General features: G+C 38.0%; 1 long non-coding RNA gene across 1 annotated transcript in view; it reads right to left on the reverse strand.

Annotated features, from left to right (window-relative positions):
* LOC306999863 overlaps positions 1 to 22,350 on the reverse strand; it is an 89,358-nt gene extending 67,008 nt beyond the window's left edge. Inside the window, exon 1 of the long non-coding RNA XR_013797928.1 lies at positions 22,242 to 22,350. This is a non-coding gene — a long non-coding RNA (uncharacterized lncRNA). The remainder of the gene's footprint in view (positions 1 to 22,241) is intronic.
* Positions 22,351 to 23,266: the final 916 nt, after the last annotated feature.

The raw sequence follows: 23,266 nt of genomic DNA on the forward strand, positions 1-23,266 counted from the left end.
TTGTGCAATGCCATCAGAGGAGCATTATGGGATACAATGAACATCTGCTTGTCGTGCTGGTACATATTTTAACACAACACCTGTAATTATGCAAATGATACAGCATGTGATTACTCTGTGTAACAATGACACTGGGTAATGATTACAGTGGGTTTAATCACAAACGCACTCGCACGTATAGACGAAATATATTTACACAAACACTGTGCAGACCATTACACACACAAAACACTAACTAACTACAATTGCATACTAATAAGTCAATGCTCATCTAGAAAAGCGCTTCTTCCGTACACTTTGAAGTGTTTATCTTACATGTCTTCCCTCAAAGGGGAATGTCACTTTGTTATTTATGGGATTTTTGCCTTTATGTGACAGCATGGTAGAGGGATGGGAGAATGGGATCAGAATGTGACGCAGGCCAAACTTGAACACACATCTCTGGGAACACCGTGACTCATGTGTGTCACCATCACCAGCGCTACTGCTGCACCGCAGGAGAATATGTATTTTTGTGAAATGTGTTTATATTGTGATTTATATATATATATGTATTTTGCATTAAACAATTATATAGTTACATTTAAAAATTACTCTAAATTCCTATACTAAAATCAATCAATAAATATAGCTGCAAGCAGCGATTACGGGCCCAAGCCGGTGGCACCGCCACCCTGGTGCCTTTAGTTACACTAAAGGCACCGGGCTGGCGCTGCCACCGGCTTGGGCCCTCCATCGCTGCTTGCAGCTATATTTATTTATATATATATATATATATATATATATATATATATATATATATATATATATATATATATATATATATATATATATAAAAAGCCGCCACCCCGTTGCCTTTCGGGTTCCTGTGCACGACGGGCAATAACGTAACCCCGCTTTGACTGTCGAGAAGAAGTGTGCTTTAGAGCTTGTATCAGTGTGAGTCTTTCTGCTCCCCTCCAAACACACACAGAAAACGGGGGGACTGTCTGTGTGTGTGCCCTCCCTCCCAAAGTCAGAGCACGAAGGATATATGAACCGGTGAGATCTATAAGTGTACCGAGTTTCATATTATTTCATGCAAGCGTGTTTGATTTATGGACCAAGTTCAGTTGCACTAAAGGCACCAGGGTGGCGGTGCCACCGGCTTGGGCCCTCCATCGCTGCTTGCAGCTATATTTATATATATATATATATATATATATATATATATATATATATTATATATATATATATATATATACATATATATATATATATATATATATATATATATATATATATATATATATAAACCGCCACCCCGGTGCCTTTAGGGTTCTTGTGCACAACGGGCAATAACGTATCTCCGCTTTAGAGCTTGCATCAGTGTGGGTTCTGCAAAAGTGCGCATCGAGGGCGTGAGCACCGTTCTGAAACCTAAAATGAAAAATTAGACACCCTACAGTTTCATGGACTTAACGGACACATGAAATCAGCAGCCATTGTAAGTACACAACACCGAAAATTCCTATGAAGTGTGGTATATATATATATTAAATTTTTTAAGGGACAAGACAGATCATTTGACTTGCCTGACCTGATTAGAACAGTGAAAAAATAAAAAAATAAAAAATGGGTTGTGCAAAAAGGCGCATTTTTTGCTAGATTTTTAAAAAAGTTTAAATATATCAAAACAGAAAGATTTTTTTACATTTAAAAGCGTGCAATGAAAAACAGGAATAGGGGAAGGGAATGACCGACAGAGAGAGACAGAGAACTTTTGAAACTAAAAAAATAACATCCTAACTTTGACAGAAAGTAGTCTTTGATAATGTTTAAATATACATAAAAATGCAGCATTGAATTAATTGAAATTAGTGTACTTTAAAACACTTGTTTAAAAGAAAAAAACACATTTATACATAGTATAAAACACTAGATGGCACAATATACCTATTTTTAATAGTCTTTCTGCCCCCCTCCCCACACAGACAAACACAGGAGGGGCTGTCTGTGTGTGTGGCTGCGATGTCAAGATTGCAGTGTTTGTGTGTGTGTGTGTGTGTGTGTGTGTGTGTGTGTGTGTGTGTGTGTGTGTGTGTGTGTGTGTGTGTGTGTGTGTGTGTGTGTGTGTGTGTGTGTACGAGGATCGATCGAAAAATGGAGACATAAAAACATACTCCGTCATTTTGTTCATACAGGACATCATTCAAACTGCTAAGTGTTACCTTATATTTGTGTACACTCGCAATAAAACACAACATTGTGCTTTTGTTAAACTATAAACTCTTGTCAAACTGTAACATACAAATGTCACCCAACCAAAATCACACACACACACACACACACACACACACACACACACACACACACACACACACACACACACACACACACACACACAACAATGTTGACTGTTTTTGTTCTGTTTCAGCAGCGAAAATAGTTAAACAAAGATCACAGCAGAACCATCTCGCATCTCACAGTGTTTTTTCATTAGTGAATGATTCCGCATTTTGAAAGAATCGCTTGACTCAAAGATTCAATGATCAATCCATAAAGATCTGTGTCATTCATGAATGATTCAGTCGTTCGAACGACTCGTTTGAACGAATGAATCAATGACTCGCTCATTAAGACGGTCGTGTTTTTTCATTAGTGAATGATTCCGCATTTTGAAAGAATCGCTTGACTCAAAGATTCAATGATCAATCCATAAAGATCTGTGTCATTCATGAATGACTCAGTCGTTCGAACGACTCGTTTGAACGAATGAATCAATGACTCGCTCATTAAGACGGTCGCCTGGCGACACCTATAGGAGGTTTAGTGTTATGTTTAAAAGTAGCCTTTCATTCTTTGCAACGATCGTTAATTAACTTATATTTCAAACAATCTTAAAACATTATTTAATGCATTGTTATTTTTCAGTGTAAAATATTTAATTTGATCAGCCACAGGGTAGGCTAACAGTCCTATAGTGTCTTATTATTCTAAATAATTTAATTTATTGATCAAATTTAGAAATTAAAAATGAACTATGAAGCATACATTTAATAAGAGTAGGGTGTGACTAGGTATAGATATTACAATATACAGATATTCAAATATAGTGGGCACTAGCCTATTAAAACCTGAACGTGTCCGCTTAATAAATCGTGAGCTGAATGAGTCGCAGCAAACATCAGCACAAAGAGTCCAATTTCATTAATCATGGGTGAAAAGCTGACTGAAAAGATTAAGAATAATAGGCTATTGAACACGCAATTCAAGCAATCCCACCCCCGAAATGGCGCTATGTTTAAAATTAAACTAAATGCTCACGGCTGCACGGGCAATAACGCGTTCACGGCGAGGAACAAGCAGAACAGAGTGAATGTGTTTTAGTTCATTCATACTGGACGTCCAGTAGGCTACTTACTTTGGCTTTTAAGTTAGCAATTTAAAAGCCCCCGCTTTAATTGCACATCGATTAACCGGTAGGAAAATATTCTAACAGTCACTATTTATATAGATACAATATACAATGGGCCTACCCGATTTTGACCACAAGAGGGCAGTATTGCCCTATGTATGACTTATTTTTTGACTAAAAAGTGCATTCTGGCTGTTTTTTAACTTATACATAATTCTTAAATTGAAATAAAAGAACAAAATGGGTTTAGTTCTGATATTTGTATACTTTTATATAGAAATAAATGGTGTATAATAATTTTTTTAGAAGATATGAGGCTTTTAGTGTTTCCTTTTTTGGACATTACTTTAATCCCTCGCCATAGCAAAACCGTTTGAGATATTTAATATCCGTTCACAATTTAGCATCTTTAATGTATTTTCATCATGTTGAAAAAGTTTGGTGTGAATAAAATAAACCACCGCTAAAAACTCGGAGTCTAAAATATACCAAAACTCACATTCAAACCAAAATATCTGACTTCTTGTTGGTCGGAGCTAATGACTGTAAATTAGAAAGTTGTCCGGATCGAAGAGAAGAATATACGTACCGAGTTTGCTTCCTGTTGGGCTGGCGTAAAACTTAGAGCACGAAAGTTGTTCGGCCCGATGAGATCTAAATGTGTACCGAGTTTCATATTATTACATGCAAGCGTGTTTGATATACGGACAAGTGTTTGAATCCCATTCCAGGGGGCGCTGTCGAGCCCCCCTGCCACGCCCGGGTACCAGCTTCAGCCCGGCCGCGGGTTCTAACCTGTGTGCAAAATTTCAAGAGTTTTCGAGCACGTTAAGGGCCCCAAAAGTGCCCGAGATTTTGCACACAGCAGAGAAAGGGTTAAACTAAACTAGCCCCCCTCCTCACACACATACACAGATCCCCCCTCCCCTCCCCACCCCACACAGACAGACACACACACACAGAATAGCAGAGAGACAGAGAGAGACACAATTCACATTCAAACCACAATATCTGACTTTCTGTTGGTCGGAGCTAATGACTGTAAATTAGAAAGTTGTTCGGCTGGATAATATCAATATACACGCTGAGTTTTGTAACTGTAGGTAAAACTATAACTAAGTTATAACACACTTTATGCATCCTTTTTTAATCATAAATTCGTTTCCTCGCCACGGCCAAACCGTTCGAGATATCAAAAATCCGTCCGCAATTTAGCATCCTCCATGTCTTGACTTCATGCACACCGAGTTTCGTGGTCATCGGATGAATTCTCTGGGAGAAGTGTTTCAAATGCCAGAACATGCGTTTCCATACAGCCCATAATAGCCGACTTCCTGTTGGACTGGCGTAAAACTTAGAGCACGAAAGTTGTTCGGCCCGATGAGATCTATATGTGTACCGAGTTTCATATTATTACATGCAAGCGTGTTTGATATATGGACATGTTTTTGAATCCCATTCCAGGGGGCGCTGCCGAGCCCCCCTGCCACGCCCGGGTCCCAGCTTCAGCGCGCCTCTAATGGCCGCGGGTTCTGACATTTGTGCAAAGTTTCAAGAGTTTTTGAGCACGTTAAGGCCCCCAAAAGTGCCCAAAAGGTAGTAAAATAATAATAATAATAATAATAATAAATAATAATCCGAAGGAAAACAATAGGGCCTTCGCCTTTTCAAGGCTTGGGCCCTAAATATTCTGTCCCTGTGAAAATGATCTTTTTTTGCTAATAAAACTCCAGGATCCATTAGATTTGGTGAAATAATTCCTGAACATTTCTTGACAGTTTTTTTGAGATTTAACCTTTTTTATATATTTGAATAACACTTTACAGTAAGGTTTTATTAGTTAAAATTAGTTAACGAACTAACCATGAACAATACGTCTACAGCATTTATTAATCTTAGTTAATGTTACACTAAAAAATGCTGGGTTGTTTCAACCCAATTTTGGGTCAAATATGGACAAACCCCAACATTGGATCGAAAATGCAATTAAAAAAATTAACCCAATGGCTGGGTTTGTCCATATTTGACCCAAAATTGGGTTAAAACAACCCAGCGTTTTTTAGAGTGTAATTTCTGCATTTACTAATACATTATTAAAATCAAAAGTTGTATTTTTTAACATTAGTTAATGCACTGTGAACTAACCTGAAAAAAAAATTAACAACTGTATTTTTATGAACTAACATTAACAAAGATTAATAAATACATATGTATTGCTCATTGTTAGTTTGTGTTAGTTAATACATTAACTAATGTTAATGAATGAGACCTTATTGTAAAGTGTTAGCAAAAAATATATATATGAATGAATAAAATAAAATAAAATAAAAGATAAAACCAAAATGACAAAAGCACATAAAAAAAATCCTAAAAATTTTACAATAATTAAAATGAAAATTGAATTTATTAAAACAAAAGCTAATTCTAAATATTAATAATAACTATAAATAATACAAAAATAACACACCGTCCACAAGAAAAACATGAGCTGTTGAATGAGTAGATCAAAACTCTCTCTTACTGATTTCAGAATGAGATTCAGGAAGGCACAGGACTGGGATTGAGAATCTGGAATGATAGATGACAATAGGAAGAGGCAGATAGAAAGACAGAGACACAGCGACAGCTGGTTAGAACTGACAAGTGTTTGTGAGACATGTGAAAAAGAACCAGACACCGAATAGACAAGAAAAGATGAAAAAGGATGGGTCGGGATGAGAATGCAAAAATGAACGGGGCCCAAGTAGAAGGAAGCCGGTGACATAGTGAGAGAGAGAGAGAACGAGTGAGAAAGGGGTCCAGGAAGACAGCGAGAGCAGGCGTCAGGCTTCTGGGTAATCTGCGTTATGAAGAGAGACAGCGCAGACAGCAGAATCAATGGACCTGTCTGTGTGTGAGAGAATGGAGCCCTGGTTCTATGCCTAGCTCGCCCCAGTCGTCGTGGAGCTCAGTAAACCAGACAGAGCACGCAAACTCATCTCCTCCCCGAGACCAGGGCTACTCGCAGGGGGCATCAAAGGGTGGAGAGGAGGTCCCACGGAACAGTAAATCAGCCAGAGCTGTCGCTAACACTTAGCACAGCAATATGTTCCAATACATCCCAGTCAAGGGCATAGAGGCGAGCTGACCCATTGAAGTGGGGTGAAGAAAGAGAGAGCTCCGAAGAACAGGAGCAATTGAACCAGGTGGAGAAAAAAATGCAAGAAAAAGAATCACAGTGCAAGAGAGTGAGTGAACGTTGTTGTTAAAGGAGAAAACGATGCAAAATGGAGCAAGACAATTCTCCATACTGAAGCAGCACAACTATAATGTCACTTTGCACAAATAAGAAACACTTTGGTGCTTTTAAAGCATCAGAGGCAGTTTTGAACGTTCTATTCATCGAAGAATCGGGGGAAATGTATCACATTTTCAACATTGATAAGAAAAAATGTTTTATTGAGCAGCAAATCAGCATATTTCTAAAAGAGCATGTGACACTGAAAAGTATTGGCTGCTGAAAATGTATCTTTACCATCACAGGAATGAATACAATTTTTTTATATATTCAAATAGAACAATTTTTTCTTTAATTTGACTGTTTTTACGTATTTCTGAGAGACTTTTCATGAACATGAAAAAAATTTCACGACTCCAAACTTTTGAATATAGTGCAGATGGAAGATACATGGGTAAAAAAACTGCTTTTATTATGCTGTACCGATATGACTGGAGTCTTCATCTCAAACACTCAAAAACATTTTTTAAAACCTGCCTCTCTCGGCTCATCAGGATGTTTTGAAGGTTGTTCTCCCTTTGCAAGCTCAAGATATTGCGACAATATGTCTGTTCAAAACAGAATTATACAAAAGGGAAACTATGAAAAATGTATCACTATGTACTACTATTCCATGAGGTGCGCAACTTGTAAGCCAACAACCTGCGGCACTGAAAAGTCATTCAGGAGAGCGGACCAATCCATCCTTTGTAATGTACAGTACCCTGGCTAATTCTCACTCTTCCTCTTGTATCGTCCGTCTTTATCTGTCACAGATTCAGATGTGTCAAAGGAATCATCAAAAGCCGATTCGGTTCTCTAATTAGACACGGGAGACCAACGCCTTTGTGCCGAAGCTTAACACTTCAAACTTAACACCTAAAGCATTTCCTCTTTCACACACGCATAAAACACCCCGATCTATTTCATACCCAAGCCCTGTGCCCAGCTCTCTCTTCTCAAACATATTGGAATAATTTCTAAACCCTCTGGTGGGAGAGAGATTGTGAAAAGTGGATTGCTCAGCTGTGTTAGGTGGAAGTGTGACATTTTACATAAGCAGTAAGAATATGTTATGGGTGGAAATGAGACAGAAATAGATGAATGTGCCTGTGGAGAACGGCGAGTGCGGCGTGTACGTCTGTGTTGACATGCCGCCCGCACGCTAAACTCAATCTATACGGCCACTAAAGCCCAAACGAAAACACAAAAGCCCAAATGAAATGCACAATCACAAATCAGAAAGCTGTTGAATCTGTGTGGCTTAGAGGCAAAGCAAAGAGGTCAACTTTATGAGATTGAAGCATCCTGACATAGCCGAACTATCCACATGCACAGACTCTTTAAGCTCTCTAAGACCAAGAGACAAACAGCATGGTGGGGAGGAAAAAAACTGGTAGTGAAATCCCACCACCCTTGTTAATAAAGCCCCAGAGCTCTGAATATGTATGAATTATGTATATGTGTCTTCAGGCATGTCTTACTTTACAACTCATAAACACACACTCACACATACACAAACCCACTCACACATCTAAGATGAGTCAAGTGTGGAGCCTCTGGAGCCTCCGCTAAGTGTGAGAATATGTTCTGCTGTTCATCTGATTAATCCAAAATAACTTCATAAATTGGTCATATGCTCATACGCACACAAACGCGCACTGTAGGCTGTGTATTTACATTTTCTTTAATGTTTCTGGCACAGAATCACCACAAAAAGCAATACAAAGTATAAAACTGAGTTTAGTTCCAGCAAAGTGCTATTAAAACACAGTGCTATTGTATTTGTGGCGTTAGAAACGGTTCACTCAAGTAGGAATGGTCAAGTATTTCATTTTATTTAGTGCAGGAAAATAAAAAACTAAATTTGAAAACACATTTCTGGCTCTGAAATCTGATTGGATGAGCCAAGTTTGGAGACACTTTTGTTGTGAACACACACCTGTGACTGCACATTAATTAAATTCTATTTTATCGTGCCAAATGTTTGTTCATAGAACGAACTTTGATTGTTACAGCGCTTGGCAACTGTACACAGCGTACAGTTACAGTAGGTGCATGGTCTGTATTGGCAGAGGAATTGTTTATTGAGATTATCATTATTAAAGATTGACATTGGTGTCTTTTATCATTTTGCTGTTGGATCTGTTAAAAGAATGTTCTGGGTTCCTAATTAAGCTTTTGATTTGTGCATCAGTAAAACAAAACAAAAAAATGGGAAAATGTGTGTCCAGTAATGAAAGGATTGGGGAATGTGTTGCACTAGAAATAACATTCTTGGTAACACTTTAAAATAACTGCACGCTGTTAATCATTAGTTAAGCATTAGTAAACAGTTAATTCATCATTTATATTTTATAAATACAGATATAAATGCTTTATTCTTGATTTAAACCATATCTATAATGTGTTTAATAATTGTATTTTCATACTTTATTAAGGATCAATTTATCATTTCTAAATTAAGTATTGTATTGTTTACAAACCATTTAGGAGTTGTCAGTGGTTCATAAAAATCACTTATAAAGTGTAAGTAAATGATTAATAAACTATTTAAATGTACATTCATACATCTTATTATTCAGACAAATAGTAGGCTAATAGTTACTTAGGCCGTGTGTCCACCAAAGCTTTTTTAGCCAGCTGAAAACGCCGAGCTGTGAGCGCTTGAGAGCGTTTTGGCAGTTGAGACACTTTGCTTGTTATGATACGGAATATCCGCGAAAATGTTACTAGTATCTCATTTCACACGTATTTTGTTTCTGTGTTGATTCTATATTAAAATATCGATACAATGTAATGTATTTTTTCTGGCTCTTGTTTTAAATTATTGTGTTCCGTTTTTGTGCTTGTTGTTGTCATCTGTTGACGTTGAAGCAGAATGTGACGGTTGGTCGGTGTGGTATTAGTCCCGCCCCTTCTCCACTGTGATTGGACGGCTGGGTAAAAAGTGACAGTGATGAGCGCTGAGCTTTTCTGTACTTAATGTACAGAAAAACCCACCACAGTAATTATACTGGTAATCAGACGTTCTCATGTCTGATGTCTGATATATCTCATGTCTGATACAAAAGGAGAACATCCTGTGACAATAAGCAGACAGGATAAACAGTTTTTAAGAGTCCTCCAGGAAGAATCAGTTACTGTATGTAATTAAATATTAGCGATATTTATGGAACCAAAAAAAATTTATTCCATCAGAATATTAGCCATCAATTGAGCAAAGATGCTCTGCCAGATGGTGTAGTTACGACTTGTAGCAGCAGGGGCTAACAGGGTCATGCTAACCAGTCAAAACCTGACCCCTCAGTTCAAACTACAAAGAACCAAATAGATTTGAGTGGGATAAGCCAAAAAACAGATTTCTGCTGCCTGTCTGAACAAAGCATATGTGACCTCTCTTCCTCCGGGGATATTAATGTGAACGGAGTCCTCCTCCAACTCTCACTTAGACTTTAACTTTTGGATTTAGTAGCTGTATTAGGCTTTAAACTTCCTCTGTCCATGAGTGTCCAACTGTTTTACACATTTGTGAAGTTTCATGGTGCTGTGACAGCACTTTGCCTTCAGCAGCTGGAACACCTCTGCTTCAGTCTCTCCAGGGATTTCCACCCTCTTTAATTATTTTAAACCTCTCCAGTCCTCTTCCTTTCCCTTCACGCTCTATCTCCCTCTCTTTCGTGTCTCCCCCCCAATCCTACTTTCTCTCTCTCCCTTGTCGAAACAGCTGTTGTTTATCAATTCTCCCCATATCTATTGCTCCGTCCCGGTGTGAGGGATGGGGGGGTCCCGTCCTGGGGGGCTCCTGTCACTCACTGATCACCTGCTCCAGGGTCTGGGAGACAGTAGTCTGTCCCTACGGCAAGCGCATACCGGTCAGCACCATGACAACAGAGCTAATGTATGCAAGGGAGATGAAAGATGACGATGGGTTGTCCCAGTGGAGGTAAGACCCAGTCAGCAGCAGAAGAGAGAGAGAGGGAAAGGCCCTCAAGACAAAATCAGAGAGGGTGAATTTTGGAAAGGAAGAGCGAAGCTCTGTTCCAAAACCTAGCGAGCTGCCTCGTTGTCAACTGCTTACAAAGGTATCTCTTCTACTGCTGACCTCTTCCCTCGTCTTACCTCCACTGGGACAACCCATCGTCATCTTTCATCATCAGAATTCTAAGCGGCATCCTAACTGAAATGGAAACTCACAAATGTAATTGGAGACACTCTACTATAAAATGTATAGCAAATTTCAAATCAAGTACAGTTTAAAGGGATAGTTTACCCAAAAATGAACATTTTTGTAACCATTTACTCAACCTCAAGTTGTTCCAAACCTGTATGAATTTCTTTCTTCTGTTGAACAAAATATAAATCATGTCAGTAACAAAACGGATGATATACTATGGTTTGGTTACCCATATTCTTCAAAATATAATATTCTTCAAAGATAAGGGACTTCTTTGAAAACCATTTAAAAATGTCTACTAAAAAGTATACTTCCTACTAAAAAAAGAATACTTCTTATACTTTTATTTTAGTCATAAATTAATCAATATTACAACAATTATATTTATTATATTTACCTTTAATGAATAAAACATATTTTGTTGCTTTGCCAAATGGATTATTTAGATTTTTGTATATAAGCAAGATGAGCCAGTCTCCATCTGAAGACATATTTAAAGACATATTTGTGTTTTGTGCATTCTTAGGCTTTATGTTGAATGTCACACATGTTTCTGGATCTCTGTTGATCCTGGAACAACATTCCAAGCAACTAATCAGATTTGAGGAAAACAAGTCTTTTTGCATCCTCTTGTCTGAGAAAGTGTTAGCAGCAGTATGAACAGATGGCGATATCTGCACATCCTGATTTTGCAGAGTTAGACGCATTCCTGGGTTATCCTATTTGATCCTGGAACAACATTCCAAAAATGTAGTCCTAACCATATCCCTGCCCGCAAAACCTAACTCTACCCAAAAGTTATCCCTAAAATCAGAGGGAAATGGTAGGTGAATAATGTTAAGTGTAGAAGTACCCAAGCCTGGTTGTAAGCCTTAACTTGACAAAACTGTAAACTATCCCTCAAATCTGATAAGTTGCTTGGAATGTTGTTTCAAAAATGTTGATCCAGGAACATGTTGCACTTGGTGAAATCAGGTTCTGTGCCATATCTATGGATTTTAAGGTAATCAGTAAACCAAACTAGTTGCTTTTATTGTTGGCAGTTTGTTACATTTTAATATCTTAATGTTAGTGAGAAGGGAAAAAAACTTTTAGATATCAATCTGCACATGCAATGGACATTCGTTATGCTTATCTTTGGTAGCTCCTTTGAAGGCATCTTGAGTAAAATAAAGCTCAATATTTAACAAACCACATACAAAAGAACTAATCCAGAAGCAATGCAACCTGTTTTACAGAATACGGAAGTTTGTTGCGCATAACCCCCATGGAGTTCTGCCAGGAAAAAATAGGCATCCTATGCTAACTTTTAATAGTAAATTTTGATAAAAGAAGAAGTGCAAGTGGCAACAGATCTTTTCTGATCTGTTCACTAACACCAGCGATGGTCAAATTAGAGTGTTTAAAATCATGTTTTATGTGCGACAGTAATTACAACAACAGTAATTAACAAACTGGCGAAAGTTAAAGCTCTCGAATGCATTGCGGCATTAGAATTTGATCGAAAGAAGATCTTAGAAGGCGTCATAAATATCAGGGGTGATAGCAGAAAAAAATCCTGAGCCTGAACTTTTTTCCCTGGGAGGTAAGCGAAGCCAAGATATATGCCCTGATCAACATAATTGTCAAGCGGGATCCAGGGGTGTGCTCCCCTGGGATAACATTTTGATAAATAGTCCCTTAAATGATTTTGATATTAAAATAATTTTTTCAACAATTTTTTACAAATATTTTTAATTAGGGATGCACCGATACCACTTTTTGCAGAACGAGTCCGATACTTTCATTTTTGGTTCTCGGCGATACCGATACCATAACCGATCCCTGCATTTTCACTACATTTGTAATTTTTAAATGTATAGATAAACCAAAATATTATAAATCATATCAGTTGGCTTAATTTGTTCATCAAATATATATTTATTTCAGTTATGCATAATTAAGCCTGCTCAAATGCATTGTATGAGCTTCTGTTACTTTTTCACTCTTCATTCTATTGCTTTATCATATTTTATCTTTTATTTAATAGTACAGCACATATTTAGAGCTGCTCCAGAAGGGCTCAGTGCTGAGGATTGGGTCAGTGGTACAAATGTTTAGACACCAGTGAAATACCAATTATTTCATCCAATTTTGATACTACAATAAAAACTACCAGCCTAATTAATGTGAATTAAAAACATTATTAAAGACAAGTAAGCAGTCAGTAACAAAATAAGAACAAATAATCGAATTTCAAATAAATATAATAGAACAAAGGCAGGCTACAAATGAATTAAACAGTGTTTTTAGAGTTTTTCGGGTAGATCTAACAGGTACAGAAATTTTAATAAAGTAATCAAATGTGAAAAAATTGCATATTCATTACTGTATAAATTATATATAGATGTATATTTTTGTAAAGTTGAAAAGGGTAGCCTAGTTAGTCAAGAGCAGAGAGTAATTTATTTTACCTTTTTTTATTAACATTAAAACACAGCAGCAGGTTTTTAAACTGCGGCCCCTTTAAGACGAACGCACGGACCCCATTTGAACATGGCTACGTTCACTTGAGATAACGAGACAACCGACTTTGTTTACTAGTATACTCACCAAGACGGGCATTTTTACATAATTTTGAGTGAATTCGTCCGTACAAGTGCAAGTCGTGAAAGATAATTTAATTCAGTATTTGAGCGCTGAGACTGGTTTGCGCGGCGCGCGCTTTGGATGTCTGCGTTCATGGAACCAAACGACCATATAACACGCGCTGAGTGTCAGCAATCAAGAGCATTCAACAGAATTGCGCGCGCGGGTTCTCTCTCTCTCTCTCGTCAGTTAACGTTAATAATAAGCTACATGGCTCGTTGTGATGTCTGTGGGATGAGCTCGACCCTCTGGCGCGTCTGTTTCGCTGCGCGATTAATCCACTGCGTGTTTTTCACTTATCAGCTCGCGCACCACAGCTGTCCGTTACTACACACGCTGTATAGTAGTAGTCCTATCGGTTGTTGGTATCGCGTATCGAGGCATCCCTGTTTTTAATAATGCAAGCACTTTTCAAGTACCTCTTAAAAAATATGGCTGTTTTCCAGGACTTAAATTTCAAAAAGTCTAATTCAAGTACTTCAAGCACCTTGTACGAACCCTTGCACTCCATGACTTTGGCTACGTTTCGCACTGCCAGTGTGGGAAACACATTCGTAGTGTATGGGAAACACAAAACAAATTCGCACATGGAGTGACTGCTGAATTCATCTGATTGGCCAAAATCAGCCCCTACCCTATTACCGATTGGCTGAAGTAGGCTTACTGGTGTGGTTTAGTGAAAGCACCTCTCAGATCTTGGGAATTGTCAGATCACGCGAACGCGAACCTGATTATTATTATTTTTTCCGCAGACACGTCTGTACGCCGGAAATCCGGCGTGATGCCGGAGCGCTATCAGGCCTGAAATATCCATGCCTGCCTACCTACCTTTTGGAACAGCCTTTAAATCAGTAATAGTACAGCTATGATGCCTTACAACACTGTCTAGGATTCGGGACAGAACTACAGAAAGAAGAGTTGAGAATTGATGGGGAATAAAGAAGGCGAAAGTGACAGCAGAAGCAAACACAGTAAAGCCAACAAACACAGAGACATCCTTCCTGTTTTGAAAAGTATAATTTTTGTGTGGCCCAATGGCTACTGTGTTTTCTCATTTAATCTGAAAACTCACATTATCGATCTCTCCATCTAGGACTAATTGACATTGCAATGTTGACATCTGCTGCCAATGTCCACTTGACGCTTCCTGATGTCTATGTCAGTCCAGTTTCTCCCGAAAGAAGCCGATACTCTTAAATGGTTCCTCTATTCACTCTATTGATTTCTCCACCAGACTACAAAAGCTAAAGGCAGCTTGTAGACTGTGGAAGAGCTGTATTAGGCTTGTTTTGGTCCGCACTTGAGGAAGGCCTAGCAGAGAACAGCTATCTTCCTCCTTTAGTTGTGAGACAACAAAAACAATCAATCCAGTCCCAGAGAGGAAAAGAAAGCACACAGCCACTTTGTGCTCTACTGCACTACTCCATTTGATCTTTCAATCTATGCCTCACAGGCAAGAGCTTGACCCAGCGAAGAGTATGTGTGAATGTGTAAATAGCGAGATCAAAATCTCAGAAACGTATTTCCTACCCTTTAGCACCTTTCGGCCTATTAGAATCAACAGTGATTTGGCAAATTGGGGCCTAGTGCTCTGCATTTACCTCTAAAACATAAACTATAAAACTCCTGCTCCAATCTCAAGAACTTAAAAGGAACCGTGGGAAGATACACAAAATTGCCCTTGATTACCAGGCCTAGGATGTCTGGGAAAGATAGCAATTTGGAGATGACTTATCTTAGTTTAGATAACAGCCATCAACAGGTTAAGCAGTGGAGCCCACATTAACTCTGCAAAACTGCAGGCACCATCTCTTAATCTGACTTCAATTTAAAAGCTCAAATGCTTTAGCACGGCCATTTTCCAACCTAAATTTCATTCTCACTCATTTTCGCTCTCTCGCAGCCAGAGATGTTGAAACAACGTAAGTTTTTATAGGCAATGAAAAGGCGTGAAAGTGATTACTCGGGAATGATTTGACATTTGAGCTTTGCTACAGTCTCAAATACCAAGTTGGATTCGGTCCCAGCTGCATTTTCTGAGACCCAGTGCCACTCGCAAAAAGGTCAGCTAAACCTACAGCTTGCACGCAGACGAATGCATCCAAAAGTGGTGTTTTAAAAGTAATGTACCTAAAGTTAAATAAGTGACTGGCTTTTGCTGATGATGTAAAAATGACACATAGACTCAAATGACACTTGTGCTGTCTAAGGAGATCATACAGTTTGTGGCCAATGACTCCAACGCTTAAAAACATTATTCACGTCCAAAGAGCTCTCCAAGAACTCCTAAAAGCCTAAAATACAAAAAAGCATTCCTCATCCATCTCAATAGAATACACACCGACACTATAAAAGCTATAATATTCAGAAGAAAATAGGTTCTTATTGAGCCTCAACTTTGCAAGTACATCAAATAACTTACACAGTGTCTCTACAATGCTGCTAAATGAAATGCGACAAGGTCATGGGAAATGCAGTCACTTTTTTTACTCTCATTATTAGAGCTGAAACACAATGAACTGGTGCAGAAGTACAGCACAGTGGATTGTGAAATCCGCATCTACCTTTAAGTTAGAAGCACAGTCTGGAATCATTGAGCAACTACTCCCTATGGGTTGCTGAACTAATATAAGGCCAAGCCATTCACTGCTGCTGTGGAGAGGAAGGAAAAACACATCACATTAGCTTAGCCTAAAGAAATAGATATGGCCATGGAAAAGAAACTGACTTGGGTACATGATTGGCAAGCTGCTGGGTGCTCTGACTGACAGTAGATTTTGGAGTGTTTTATTTTTAGCACCTAAAAAGACTTCATCTAGTGGGTAGAAAACCATGCACTGAGACCAGTCAAGAAGTGAGAGGCAAAAGGAAGGGAAAAAAGTGTGAGAAAAAAAGTGTGAAAAGGGGATGTAGTGTTCTTGCTGTAAATGAACGTTAGTCTGCAACTTTATCATTTCCTTGAGAAGAAACCATCCAGGCCTAATTATCCTCGTCCTTGGCCACGAGGACAGGAATCGCGTTTGCATGCGGCCCGCGGAGGAAGAAAACACGGATCGCTTTCTCCTCATTGGAAACCCCAGCAGACCTGTGCATCTTAGCGCAACGCGTCTCGCCCGAAACACGACTGATGCGTATGATGAGCTGGACTGGGCTGGGAGAATTGGATCTTTTAATCTTGCAAAGTGGGAGAGGAACTCACCAGGCAGAACTGATTGAATTTTTGCTCCTTTTTTCTTCTCTGAGCAAGTCCAGAATTGGGGCAATAAAGTTATAACAGCATTCATTATTTTTCACTGAGTGCTGGGACATTAGTGTCTTCTCGCGCCTTTCCTTTTGCCTTTTTCCCCATCATCCCCACATCAGAAGGCCAGATAAAATTCAGGTTGCTTTGATTGGGACCATTTTTCACATCATTGAGACATTCATCCACTTCGGTGCTAACCTACCACTGTAGGCGAACCTACCGCTAAGTATATCCATATACCCCTTATATATCATCACTGCTTCATGACACCAAAAAATAACTTGACTAATGATGACTTGTATAGTTTCTCATTCTCTTGAAAAATCATTCTGTGTTAATGCTACTTTGCATGTTTCTTTTCAGCCTGTACTTAACAGAGTAACTATCAATTTCAAGGCAGCATGGCAATACAACGTTAGCTTAGCAACAAGCTAATATCAATGTTTTAAGAATATACACTACCGTTCAAAAATTTGGGGTCAGATGATTTTGTTTTTTTTTAAAGAAAGTAATACTTTTATTCAGAAATGACATTTTAAAGTGTTTGTAAATACCTTTATACTTTCTTTTAATTTACTTTACTTTTATACTTTATTGTCAGACAAGTCTGACATTTTTCTTGCATAACAGTGTCTATGTTTACAACAACCAAACATACATTAAAAATCGACATACACTTAAACCTCCCACATTATATATTCAATACTTCACAATACTCTTGATTTCTGATTAAGTGTTTTGTTGATATATAATGTATGATCATGTGACACTGAAGACTGGAATAATGATGCTGAAAATTCAGCTTTCCCATCACAGCAATACATTTATTTTTAAAATATTAAAATAGAATAAGTTATATTAAAATGTAATAATCACAATATTACTGTTTCACTGTATTTTTTATTTTTTTATCAAATAAATGCAACCTTGGTGAGCAGAAGAGACTGCTTTCAAAAACATTTGGAAAACATGCCAACCCCAAACTTTCGAACAGTAGTCCTTAGTGAAAAATAAAAATACCAAAATCTATTTGACTCTATTTATATATTTACATATTTATGTACATATTAAAAAGTAACCTGCAATTGTACTTTTGGTATACTAAATTAGAAAACTTAAAGTCTGCTAAATTGGAAGTTGGAAACAACTAGTTTTGTTATTAATGCATTTTAGTTATCCGAAAATAGTGCTGAGGTCCAACTAAAGAAATATTTGAGTATATTTCATTGTGCTAAAATGGGATTATCATGTCACAACATGACAATTAAAAGACACAACACTGGGTATTATGAGAGATAGTGCATTTAACATATGTACACACAAACACACACAACTTTGTGTATCTGGTAGGTTATATGAGAAGTGTGACCTTCTTTCTTACTGAACAGAAATTCCATCCAGCTCAATTTTGCAGGTGTAACAAACTCTCATACATGCAAGAAAGAGAGATAGCACTTCACACCAAGCTAGACTGAACCAAAGTAATTCAAAGACTAAATCCCTTATATATAACTACTGACAAACAGTTGTAAACAACTAGTGCATACCGTAATAATCACTTAACATTAACTGTATGCCAATCACAGAAAACATCAGCAATAAGTGTTGATACTTGTAAAAACATTGCTCATTTCATCACTCACTTGATTGTACATGCTTAGACATTTATTTGTTTGCCGTTTGTAGTATTTGAGTCTGCATCACTGAACTTACATAAACATCTGGTTCTTCTCCAGAGAAAAAGAGTTAGTTTGTTCGCTTTCATCTGTCATTTCATCCAAGCAAATCGGATTGGAGAATCACTGTCAGTGAGGCAGCCGGATGTTCAGATCTCTCAGAAGCAGACAGATTGAAACATGTCTTCTCTAGTTTACCTTAATACACTCTTCTTTGCTTAATAGGGTCAGAAGCTTTTGTTAAAACATCTGCCGAGTACAGACTGTAACATTAGGCAGGGTTACAAACTGTCATGCTTCTGTCATGACAGTTTCCAATATCCATTTTGATTATTTTCTGTTCTGTATCATCTGAGTGAGACTGTTTATGGAATACTAGCACACTGCACACTGCGCGGTAAAAAGTGTACACTCCTGGGCAAAGAAATACAAATTTAAAATGGGCCGCGCCCAAAATGGCTAAACACTAAGCTTTTAATTGTCTTAACCACAAATGGTTGGTCAGGAAATTAGCAAAATTTAAGCAAATGCACTACTAAAAAGCCATTGCTGTCTCAGAAAAACATCAAAGACAGAATGAAGTTTTTTGGCAGAATATGGGAAGTTTGTGGAGTGATGAATCACAATGAAACAAGATGCATGGTGATGCTCCAGAGTGCTGTCTTCGAAAATCTGCCGAGAAATATAATAATAAATGCATCTCTACCACAGTGAAGCATGAAGGAAGAGGTGTCATTGTGTGGAGAGCCTTTTTAGCGGTTGGTATTGAGATACTTCACTGTGAACAGTCATTTAATGCTTAGGAGGATATTGCAGAATAGCTTGCTTCCCACAGATGAAAAGAAAGGTCTGATGTTAGTTTTCAACAAGACAATGCTCCTGCCCAAACTGCAAAAGAGTGACTTAAGAACAAGTCCATCAGGATCATGTTTTGGCCTGGTCCAGATAAATCAAAATTAGTGATTTTGTGAAAATTTGGTCTCACATTAAACTCAAACCAACTGAGGGACATTTTTCAACTACTCATCAACTGTTTGAAGCCATTAACACTGAATGGAAAAACACTGGCTTTTCTTCTTATAAAAAGCTGTCTGCATGTTGGGGAAGGATATTGCTAAATTTCGTTATCTACTCTGTGCAATTCTTGTTAATTCCCTGTGATGCGTGATTAAAATGGTTAAGACCAATAAAGACCAATAAACATTTTGATTTTTTTTGTTTTGTTTAGTTTTTTTTGCCCAGGAGTGTCTGCATGCAATTTTTTTATAGCATGTCAAACAAGTAGGCTATGCAGAATGCACAAAATAACATATATTTTCTGCATACTACTATTTACACTGCATTCTATGTTACTAACATTTTTACAGCATTGACTATAACTAAACTACTACCTATTTTTAAATACAAACTAAACAATATGCAATGAAATTGGCTATATACTAGGAACAATTTACTAGTACTACAATTTAGTACTGCATCCTATTTTGAAAAGTATGTGAAATGATGAATATAATGTATACTATTTTTCTTCCAAATAGTAAGTGGAAAAAAAGTATGCACAAAATAAATAAATACGCATCATGTTTAATTCAGTCAGCGTTGTCTAGTTCCTGTTCATTCATGACACTGAAAATTAGAAATTCAAATGGAAACTATTGTATTTTAGTATATAGTATTCAACACTGTGCTTTGGGTATATGCACATTTTGGCAAATGTAGATGTATTGGTGTTCTATCCATATAACATTTGCATACTGTGCACAGCATGCATACTGCATACTTTCTGTCAATAATAGTAACTGGCATGCGATTCTGAATATACTCGGAGTCTTAATTTGTTTGCAGGAAGTCACTGTGGAGCGCTTGATGGTTTGAATTAATACGAGGTGTGCTAATACAGTCACAGCTTGTGGGAAAGAAGCCAACAGGTAACTGTAGTCAATTTGGTAGGTAAATGATTAGCAGGCTCTTGTAGGTATTAGCCCATTGTGTCCAAGCCTGTCTGTCAGCTGCAGTGCAATACTGTAATTAAGTGCCTGGATCTACAGAGCATGTAATCTCCTGCTTCGCACCAGTGATGCGGTGCACTCTGGGAGTTGTAGTCAGCCACAGGATTGATGGCTGCCATATGTAGTCCATTTATCACTGGGTTTGTTTGAATTCCCTATAAAATGAGACAGGAGCAGTAGAGGGGATGGAGGCAAACACACTCACACACAAAAACACTGGCATTGAAGTAGAAAGTGTGTGTGTGTGTGTGTGTGTGTGTGTGTGTGTGTGTGTGTGTGTGTGTGTGTGTGTGTGTGTGTGTGTGTGTGTGTGTGTGTGTGTGTGTGTGTGTGTGTGTGTGTGTGTGTGTGTGTGTGTGTGTGTGTGTGTGTGCGATCACGGCGAACATTCAGATCTGCATTGCCACTGACGCTGACAGTCATGTATAGGTATGAAACAACATGAAAAAAGTATTTTCATCCACAGAGTATCATTATTTATGTTACAATAATTCTAATTATCACAGAAGTACTGGGATAAAAGTATGTAGTTTGGATATAAACACTGATGTCTATGGTATTGATCAAAAAACAAAATCACTTTTTGAAAGTAATGACACTTCAAATAAAGATTGTATCATTGCATTGTTACGCCAGTGCACGCAAATCATTCATTACAGATTTGTAAAAAAAAAAAAATCTGATTCATCCAGTAATGAAACAAGTGAAGTATTTATGAGTGACTCAATTAATCACTCATTCAAACCTAACTACAAATTCTAATTACATATTTTTGAAATAGACTGCAGAAATTATAATTTTGTCAGAACCACTAGTAAATATACACACTATAGTTCTCTATTCAGAATCAGGATCTCTATTTTAAACCAAAAAAAATGTGATTCTCAATTTATCTAGAATCGTGCAGCTTTACTACAAAACAACAGGCAGACAGAATGACAGACAGAAAGGAAAAATCTAATGATAGAACAACAGACAGAATGAAAGAGAATGATGGACAAAACAAAAGAAAAAGAGAGACAGACAGACAGAGCCAGACAGAACGATAGATATAATGACAGAAGGATATACAGAATGGCAGAAAGAGACGGAAAGAATGGTAGAAAGAATAAAGGACAGAATGACAGACCAATAGAAGGTTAGACAGAATGACAGACCGACAGAATGATAGGTAGACAGACAGACAGATAGAATGACAAACATACAGATAAAATAAGTGATATAACAACAAACAGAGAGATCAATAGAATGACAGACATACAGATATAATGACAGACTGACAATGGAAAGAATCAAAGACATACAGACAAAACGACAGACTAACAAACAGACAGAACAATAGATGGAACAACGCCAGATTAACAGACAGACTGAATGATATAAAATGACAGACAGGCAGAATTTTAGAATGACAAACAGAACAATAGATCGAACAATGGAACAAACAGACAGAACGGCAGAGAATGACAGATAAAAAGACAGATGATATACAGAATGATAGATAGAACAACAGACACAAAGACAGATATTTACAATGTAAATAGAGTTTTAGGTATTAAGTATTAGGAATTACAGTGGTTCAGTGGCCTAGAGAAAAGTTGGTAAAGAACTTGATGCTTCTCATAGGTGGCCTTATGAGTTTCAAATGTGAGTGTTGATGTGTTTGGAGGTTTGGCTGGTGTTTATCTGTGCAGTTGCTGTACATGAGGGTTCTGTAATGATTTGCCCACACACTGAGAAAGAATTGCCTTGTTATAGCCGACTGACCACTAACCACAAGCACATACACAACACAGGAGACTCTTTCTCTCCGACACAAACAAACTCTCAAATCACAAGCTCAATTGTTCTTACTCTTATATTGAAGAGAAATGGCCACAGACATGTATCCGTTTTTGCCCTCTTTCTCTCTCTCGGTCTGTCTTCCTCTCCCCTCTGTCTGTCTCTCTCTCGCATACACACCAAGAGCAAAAGGCTGTGAACAACACCCAGACCGTTCTCTAAAGCCGCTGCATACGAAACCTCTCCGATAAGGGAGGGTGTCTTCTTTCAAAACAGCTTTTAGCACTCATTTCTTGGAAGTGCCTCTCTTGCTTTCCTTGTCTCTCACTCCCTCTCGCTCGCTCAGTCATTTGGCACAGTTTCACGTATCAAGAGCTCCTCCTGCTGTCCGGAAACTGTGCCTGCGGCTCATCTGTCTCCCTTAGTAACCGGATTCGAATGACTTATGAATTTTTCTTAAATTATTTATCGACTAATTTCCATGATGTTTACCCGGAGTTTATTAAGGGAAGCTGCCCTAACACGGCCTTGTCAGAATCCATCACTTCCCATTTAAAGTCCCTCTCAGCCAATCATTACATAGAAAAGTCTATTCATTCCAACGGTCGACTCAAACAAATGATATTTGCTCAGGTTTTTGTCGTCAGATTAGTTAGCTATTAAGTGTGGTCTCAAGCATTTGACTGCTTATGAGATGGTGTTACGGCTTCTATTCTGGTCCTCCAAAAGAAACCTCCAGCGGTTCTTGACTCCAGAGTTTCCAAGTCTGCATATGCCCGCAACCGATATGAAAGGGACTCTGATATAGCAGCGCGTTATTCATTTTTCTGAATAGATGTATTATGGCAGTGAGAGAGAAAGGGACTGTTGGTGCGTCTGTGTAGTCGGCCGCCTCTTTCCTCTCTAGACTGTTAATCCTATTTGGTGTGTGCAGTGAAAATGGCTGTCAATAGTTTAAGCTGATAAGCGAGAGAGGCAAAGGGTTTAACCACAGACCTCCAAACAGACTCTGGTCTCCAGAGCAGGGATAGAGTACTTTCATTCCCCCCCTTTTTTCCCCTTCCCTCTCTCTCTCACTTACTGTCTCATTCCTCCTG

Source organism: Phoxinus phoxinus, assembly GCF_949152265.1.
Source record: "Phoxinus phoxinus genome assembly, chromosome: 6".
NCBI lineage: Eukaryota > Metazoa > Chordata > Actinopteri > Cypriniformes > Leuciscidae > Phoxinus > Phoxinus phoxinus.